This window comes from Anser anser (assembly GCF_964211835.1).
Source record: "Anser anser genome assembly, chromosome: 1".
Lineage (NCBI taxonomy): Eukaryota > Metazoa > Chordata > Aves > Anseriformes > Anatidae > Anser > Anser anser.
In genome coordinates this window covers 107,076,290-107,085,160 of record NC_139720.1, presented here as the reverse complement: position 1 = coordinate 107,085,160, position 8,871 = coordinate 107,076,290, and the positions used below count along the sequence as shown (strand labels likewise).

At 35.5% G+C, this 8,871-nt stretch overlaps 1 long non-coding RNA gene across 1 annotated transcript; it reads right to left on the bottom strand.

Moving 5' to 3' along the window:
* Nucleotides 1-244: 244 nt before the first annotated feature.
* Nucleotides 245-8,871, bottom strand: LOC310904282. Its single transcript, XR_014588180.1, has 3 exons — nucleotides 7,032-8,871; nucleotides 4,645-4,757; nucleotides 245-2,503 (listed from the first exon to the last, which is right to left on the bottom strand). It is a non-coding gene; the product is annotated as an uncharacterized lncRNA (long non-coding RNA).

Genomic DNA, 8,871 nt, shown 5'->3' with positions numbered 1-8,871 from the left:
GTTTGGCTACGCTGAAGAAATAGTCACATCCAAGAAAAACATGTACATTGTATGCTCATTAAAGTATTAAGTAAACTTACAATCATAAGAAAACAGCTGCGGAAATATTTTACTGTTTCTTTTTTGTTAAAAATAAATATAATCATAATAAAATAATTTCCAAATGATCAAATACAGTACAAGGGGCCACTTATTTTTGTACCTGCAAATCTGCAAACATGTTTGTGCATACAGTGTGGGTTTTTGTGTTTTGTTTGGTTTTGTTTTGTTTTTTTTTAGTACTTTCCTTTACTTTCCAAACTGGGAGAAAAAAGTAAAAAAGTGCTCTGGATAATTTAAAGCGACATTACTTCTAATAAATATAATTTTCATTACATCAGATTGCATTTTAGTTTTTGAAACAAACAAACAAACGGAATTAATTCTTGATGCTAGTGGCTAGTGTAAAGTGGCTAGTTTATTTTAGACATAAAAGTCACAGTAATATAAGCATCTTTAATTTGGACAACCACTACCATCACCCTCCTTCCAATTCTGCAAGAAAAACAATTTGATCTTTTCTTTTTTTTTTTTTTTTAAGATGGCCTCCAGGTATGCAGTGGAAAAGAGAAGAATATACTAGATGTTCATGTTTCTTGTGACAAAGCAAAATTATATTGTCAAATTGTTCTTTTAATTTTATTGAAACATCCCCTAAGGCTGCAATTTTACAAAGAAGGTTTGTCTATTTTGGCAGTCCACTGACAGTTTAAATTTTTTTAATATTTGCATGTCTTTGTTTTGATTGGTCTAATTTTATTTGCATATAAATGCAATGTTGAAAACAAATCCTTAATATAGGTATTTTGATTATATAATCTACAGCAACAAATGACAGTTTTCCAAACATAAATACTTAATATAAATTGTTCTTTATTTCTCAAGTCATCAAAGTAGACAATAGCAATACTAGATACTGTTCAAGTTGAAGCTCAAGTTAGAGAAGAAAAACTGCTTGTTATTAATGACTATTCAATAGGCATCTGTTTCCATAAATCAGGCCTGCTTTGTGCAACTGTGCAATTTTGGGGTAGCACTTTGCTACTTCGGGCAATTTACAATGTCTGCTGTTATAATTTGCATCAAATATTTTCCCAGATTGCTAACAGAAACTCTCTTGTGGTAAAACCTTCTACCCTGGATAAAATCAATCAATCAATCAAACAATCAAACAAACAAACAACAAAACTACACCTCTCAAACTTCAGAATGATTGTTCAGCTACTGGGTCACAGAATATCTGTGTCTACTTTATTGTTAGCAAAAGCTACTCTTCCAGATCCTAATCAGGCTCTCAATTCACCCCTCCCTTTGGCTCCCCTTTCTACCGAGTGCTGGTTAGTCACAAATTGGTGGTCTGTGTCAGGTGAACCATGGCCACGAACCAAGTACCTGCTCTCAGTCTGCAAATACATAGTCAAATGTTAGCCCCCAATCTCTCATTATCTTGTACTTCCAAAAGCCAAAGTTCATAGCAGTATCTGAGCCTTTACCCAAGTTCCAGAAAGAATATATATTCCTTTTAAAATGGTAGTTGTGTTTGTCCATTCTCAGGGAAATACTTTTCTGAAGAGGAAACTTCCTTTTACTGGTTGAATTGTTTGTTGACTTTCCTTTGATGTCACCTAGGAAGTGACTGGTGAGGCTGTGGTGGCAGATAGGTATTTAACCTTATTTGCTGGTGAAACATCAAAGCACAATATTATACAATTTAGCTGGGGTATTGTAACCAGACTAGAAAGACTGAGGAAAAACAGGAAAAGTGTGAAAAGTGTGGCTAGGATAAGCAGTCAAAAGGTTTTTATTTCAGATGGCAAATGATAGCAACTAGCATGTATGCTATACATTTTACTTTGACCCTATCAACAATCCAACACTAAAAATAATTCAGCAATGTGAAAAATAATTGATTACATTTTGTCAAGATGAATGTCATGTCCTCTGTTTTCAGAAAAGTAAAATAAAAGTGAAGATAGACATCAGTCAATAATGTAACTATAGAAAAAAGTAAACCACTAGTTCTACAAAATATTCTGTCAATAAAATGTATAGTAATTGTCATTTTACAATAGGTAACAGTCTAATATCTGATATGTGGCAGTAAACACCATTAAATAGCATAAGAAAAATATATTTCCATTCAAGCCACGCTTTTTTTCCCTTAATATTCTCAGTGACATCCCATATTTCCTTATTTTATCAAAATGAGAAAAATCAGTTTTAGGTCAATTAATCACATCATAAATACAACTTTCCACCACCTACAATAAAACCAAAGAAAACTTATGTACTTTAATTATTTATTATTCTATTGAATTCTGTCAACAGCTGGCCAATTCCTTTTCAAACACTTACAGTGACATCTTCCTTACGACATAGGAAAAATGTCTTGATTTGGGGTCTTTTTTTGCCAGCCTCTTCTAGCATCTTCTATTATATACAAAATCTTCAATTTATGCTGGAGCTGTTAAAACAAACAAAAAAACAAACAAAACCATATATATATATAAGTATATTTTCCCTTTATTTTTCCTTTTTTTTTTTTTTTTTTTAATATATATTCCATTCTTTTGACCCCAAAGTTAGAACATATATAACAATCTGGTTATTTTATTTTCCTTCAATTTTACTTCCTAATTTTCAGGATTGTGAACTTGTATTTTGTTTGTTTTGTTTTGTTTTGTTATTTTTTAATTTTTTTTTGTTTGTTTGTTTGTTTTAATAAATGACCTGGGATGAAATATTCTACAGAAATCTAAAGAATTTTGAAATTGCATAAATAGCTGACAAGCAAGAATACAAACATCAGGCCCTTTTCAGAACAGATCAGTTTTGATCCTTGGAATGACATGGATGTCTAGATTGCTTTAAACGCTTAATGAGTCATAACTATATGATCACATGCAATTAATTGAGTAATATGGTTGCCCCTTGTAACTTCAATACTCCCATTATAACTACTACTGTAACTACCACAAACACCAAGAGTTGTAACTAACCCTAGAATCCCTTGTTACCACACCTAAGTTTTACCGAGCACAGCTATCAGAGTTTGTCAGTGAGGGAGCAAGGACCTTGCCCCAAAACAGTTTTCAGTTTGTTCCCTAACACACGCTAAAACATGTTTAACGTATCTGTGTGTACTATGGTCAGTACATTACTGTGAAAGCATGCTTCATGTTGTAGTAATTTTATAAGCGTTCTGGGTTAGGTACAGACCCATTTCTACCTCTTTTAGGAATATGACTTGGGGATTTTCTACTCTATGTATCAAGCCAGGAGACCTGAGACCAGACATAAATTCTCACATCTGCCTCCAGTTTTCTGGTATTATCCAATGGGAGAAGAAACAAGGATCAGTTCAAGAAAGCATTACAGCATGAATGCTGCTGGATTACTGAAGTCTTGAGTGTAGTGCAGTGGTGCAGTCAAATAGGTTTCCCAGAATCATAGGATATCCCGAGTTGGAAGGGACCCACAAGGATCATGGAGTCCAGCTCCTGGCTCTACAAAGGACCACCCGAAAATCAGACCATATGTCTGAGAGCATTGTCCAAATGCTTCCTGAATTCCAGAATGCTCAGTGCTGTGACCTCTTCCCTGGGGAACCTGTCCCAGTGCCCAAAGACCTTCTCAGTGAAGAAACTTTTCATAATATACTGAACACCAACACTCCACCCCCCCCCCCCCGTCCCCCCCCCCCCGCCCTTTGTTGCAGCTTTGCGTCATCCTGATTGTATCTGTCCTGGCCAGGTTTTTCCTGATTGTATCTGTCCCAGAGATCCCAGGAAGGTGGAGCATAGCTGCTGACCGATGAAGGGATGTGAGAGAAGAAGTTAAGAGTGTTTGATAATAAAAGTCCCTTTTCAGATACAAGCAGGGGATTACTGGGTACTCAAGTGTATATGGCATGAGTCACTGTCCCCCTAGTCTTCCCAGTAACATAGGGAAGCTGCTGGCAGAACTTAGGTAGCAAAAATGTTCCCTGAGTAAACTCTTACAGCACTGAGCACTGAAGGGACTCTGTCTTTCCTCCATAAAAGAGGGGCCCTCTTTTATCAGTGATCAGAAACTACCCACGTTTAAGTCCTCAAAACAGAGAATGAAGGGGAGAATAACAAGTATTTTGCTGTTTTGGGGTGTTTTTGTTTGTTTGTTTTTGGGTAGCTACTTCCTTTGTGTATACCCTCTGAAAACCTTTCTATGCATTCCCTGACAATGATATGTGTTTAAATTACATTTACATCTACTATCTAAATTAGTATTTGCATGTTATTTTTCATTAATTTTTAAAATGAAAACTGTTTTTTAAAATCCTAAAATTCTTCAAGAACTTGAATCTTTTATCAAAAAACTTTAAATGAAACAATATAAGTAAACTTTTCCCCATTTTTTCTTTTAAGTTTGAATGCAAATACTTATTTCCTAAGCCACTCTGATAACAATGATAGTAGGTTTTTTTTCTTTTTTTCTTTCTTTCTTTCTTTCTTTCTTTCTTTTTTTTTTTTTCCTACATAGTTCAATGGTGAATTTATTTTCTGATGCTCTGTGCAGTAGTGCAATTTTTTTTGTGAGATTTGCAAGAAAATATGTGGTCACCTTTACCTGCTGTTTCTGGAATAGCATCTAAGGGTCATATTCCTGAATGTTGTCTCTTTCCTTTTGTGCATTAATATACACAGCCTTCAAGGACTGAACACATCTCTCAGCGTTTGCACCTGCCAGAATGTGACAAAAGGAATCAGAATGAGTGACAGATGACCAAAATGTGGAACAGCTGTTATTGGTGTCAGTTTTTGCCATAGATGATAGGTTTAAATGCTTCATAACTACAGTATCACTTTTGGAAAGAAACTTTCTCATTATGCATGCTCAATGAAATCTAAACAAAAATAAATAAATGAATAAAAATCAACAGGGTCTGATCCTGGATCCACAGCATGAAAGCACAGACATTTTTTTCACTAGAACTACAGTAGGTATTATTTATTTCTGTTTGGCTGTACTTGACAGAGATCAATAACAAATTAAAAAAAAAAACAAAACAAACAAACAAACAAAAAAAACAGCTCTCCTGGAGGACAAAAGAATGGTGTGCATCCAGCAGTTATGTGCAAGTCAAGTAAACCCACAGTCTGCAATGACCCTTGTGAAATGCAGAGCAATAGCAGGGAGAAGGGTCATCAATAAAGAATATGAAGGAGATCAAGAAGATGAACTTGTCAGGCTTTATGATTGCCACCATTGTAAACTACCTACTTAATTTTGGGCACTTCTTTTAAACAAAAATTTTTCAAAAAAGTCATTGTGTTACTAATATTAATGAGCTGAAAAAATGAGCCTTGGACTCACATTATGCTGCTTCCATGTAAGAGCGCTTGTCACTATGCAAAAAGCATATTTTGATGTGCAATGGGAAAAGCAGTAGGATATATTTTATCTTTGTCTTTTCAATAAGCAATTTTTAAACAGTATGCTGAAGTGAGATGGCAGGATAGGTGACCTGTAATACAATAGAAACTTCCACACTGCAGGAAGCAAATTATTAATAAACCATAATGAAGAGAACTCAGATTTAAATAATAATAATAATAACAATAAATTAATGTTTAGAATTATCTTACAAAACCCTAAATTATAATTATTATATTACAAATCCAGAAGGATTACTATTCCTTTCTTCTGACAATTTGTAAAAAGATAATGATAACTTTCTATGCATTGTTACTTTACTAGTTTCATAGTAAGGTTTAGAGTTTCTTAGTTTAGAGTTCAGCAAAACCATTCCAAGAGGAAAATTTACTATAACATTTACACAGGTCATAATATAAAACAACAATAGCAGCAATATTTCCATAGTCATTATTTTTTAAGGCAGTTTGCTGTATACTACTGAAGAAAAATGCAGTTATAATATTAAGAAAATAAGAAGAAAATGCAGTATGTGAAAGCCAATGTGGGAGCAATTAGCAGGAAACATTGCCTGATGAGATTAACATATTCCCCTGTTATGAGTTAAGCCTGTTTTCCTAAGCTGAGGCTCTGACCTCTGAATCTTTTGACTCTGATGATTAATCTTAGATATATCTGCAGCAACATATGTCATCCCACTTTCTTTCTTTTTCCACTTACATCTTCCTAAGCACGGTCATTAAGGATAATAAATATCTGTTTCATATATTCCAGGAAGATGTTTTCATTACAATATATGATTTTATTTCTATTCTTTGCCAGACCAGTGACAGCATGTTTCCCATCACCTTAATTGACTGTTTAGTGTGGAAGGCTGCATACTAAGGGGAAAAAAAAAAAAAGAAAAAAAAAAGGCCACCTTAGGATTCTCTTATGGTTTGCTATGCAGACATTTATGAAGTTTAGTGTTATTAATGTGTGTTAAGAAAAAAAAAAGAGGAAAAATATGTTTTAATACCTATAGCAGTATGTACATGGTCTTATCAAACTTAGAAATGTAAGTGTGCTCATGAATTTGTGACGGTCCTTTTCTCTGTGAAAGTTTCAGAAGGAGAAAAATGCCTGAAGATATTAAAGTTGTGGGACAGCTATGGGCCTTGTTTTGATATTTCTGTAGGTTGCCTTGCTTTGTGAGGGAGATGGAACTGGTCCAGAGAGTTAATGGAGTCAATGGGACATCTGTAGCACATAAAGGATGCTTGTGTCATTAGAGCAGTGGAGGGTCATGGAACTGATTGAAAGCCACATTGTCACTAGGAGATAGCAGTAAAAAGTGCTGAGAGCTGCAGCAATGAATCCAATATAAGCATTCATTTCAAGAACATAGCTGTAGGTCACAAAAGAAAATAAAGGTGATCAATTTGCATAGCCTTGTCTACAACTAAAGCTTCACTGAGCTAAAGAATAAGAATATGCAGATTTAAGAGAAACACTACCTGACAAAATTTGTTATCTCATTATTGAATCCTTTTTTTTTTTTTTTTCCCAGATTAGCTAAAGACCACTATGAAGAAACTGACCTTTGAAAGTCATCTCATGTAGAGGCAAACACAGGCATTATTTTCCATGATTTCTGCTCATTAAATGACTGATACAAATCAACCATAATCATTGTTGAAGGCACTGGTGTCCTTAAGTTTAGCCTTGGATTAAGCCATATGCCACCTTGCCCAATATAAGCTGGAACAGACTCAGGTGAGACTCATTGACATTAATCAAGTGCTCTTTGGGTAATGCATGCTGAACACTGTCCTGCTTGTGTGCCTTTCTCAAGTGCATCGCTGTTACTGATTTTGCTGCACAGGGAAACTGACAGTCGTAAAACTTGAGCAAGGACAGCACAACAGTCAGCAGAGCTTTTCTTGAGCTTGGAGTTTTTATCAGATCCAGTTGTGAAGTTAAGAGGGATTCACATGCCATCTGCCTGGCCCTGAAAGGGCAGCAGCTGATCTCAGCAAGTGCTGTTGCCAGTTCCCCTGTGCCAAAAGGGAGGAAACTGCTTCCAAAGGGCCTTTGCCATGTAATACTGCTCACTCCAGAGCCAGCATTATGCAGACAAGTAAATGAGAACATGGATGTGATCCTGCAGTGTGACTCCTCCATTCTGGCTCTAACAAGCTATCATAGGACAACTGACAGAAAGAAAGAGAATTTGGAACTTCATGAATCTGATGCTGAATGGATTATCAGCACCAAATCTCTGCCCTGGCATTTGTTAAATATTCCTGTGTCCAGCTCTTGCCCAGGTTATAAAGGATTGTGACTTAGTAAAGGACATGTAGAGTCCTTTCATAGTAACGCAGAACTGATGCATAGCCACACTTCCAGCCATAACCAGCCTCAGGACTGACAGTAAAAAAAGGGACAGGAAAGTAAGGATGCTGGAAGGTGAAGAGCAGAATTTTGCATGATGTTGTTTCACAATCATATATCTTCTCATAAAATATAGTTCACTTGGTAAAAGATACTTCTGCTCTTTGCTTAGTGTAAGTCTCCACAGTAGATACAATTTTTGTTAACTTAGCTTTGTTTTTACAAAAAAAAAAAAAAAACTCTTGAACTGGCAAATATGCATTGTATTTAAAAATTTATGATGTGTAAATATACCTTAGGTAGGAAAGTGAAAACTTTGGGGAGTTATAAGTGGCAGCTGCAGCCTAAGCCAAATAGCCTTCCTGTCTTTCTTCTATATTTTATGGAGACAGATGGGCCCTCTAGAGAGAACCTAAATTCATGTTCCCATGGTGAAGGACTCCTTGAGATGCCTGTCTTCCTTTCCTCAGGAACCCTAGGGAAGTAATTCACGTGGGCCGGTTTCTTCCAGGAGTATCCTTCTCTCTCCTGACCCCTCCCCTCTCTCACACAAAAAGCATTCATTACAGGTGAAATGTACTTATGGTATGAAAGTCCTGCTGGCCAATACCCATGCACCATTACATTTCACATCTGTACTGAGAAGGAGCAGCAGATGGGCAATCTTAAGTGTCTGCACATCTCAAACTGTATAGGTTGTCACGGACCTCTGAGAGAGGAGTTGGCCAGGATGAGGACTATGTGAGTGACATGTATCAGTCTCTGTCTTTTTGTTGATCCCTCTCATTTTAGAGCCACAACAGAATTTTGTCAGGAAAAAAAAAAAAAAAGGCCTTGGATTAATATTGAATGATTTATTTATGTTTTTTTATTGTCAAAATGATCAATTAAAAGCCTACAATAAAATATTTCATGCCAAAGAAAATGGTCTGTTTCATCCTCTGTGACATTTTCTTTTCCTTTTATTATTCTTTCTTTTACTTCAAATGTCAGTAAAATCTGAAGTAGAATAATTCAAGGTGAAACATCAAAACCTTTTATTTTAAT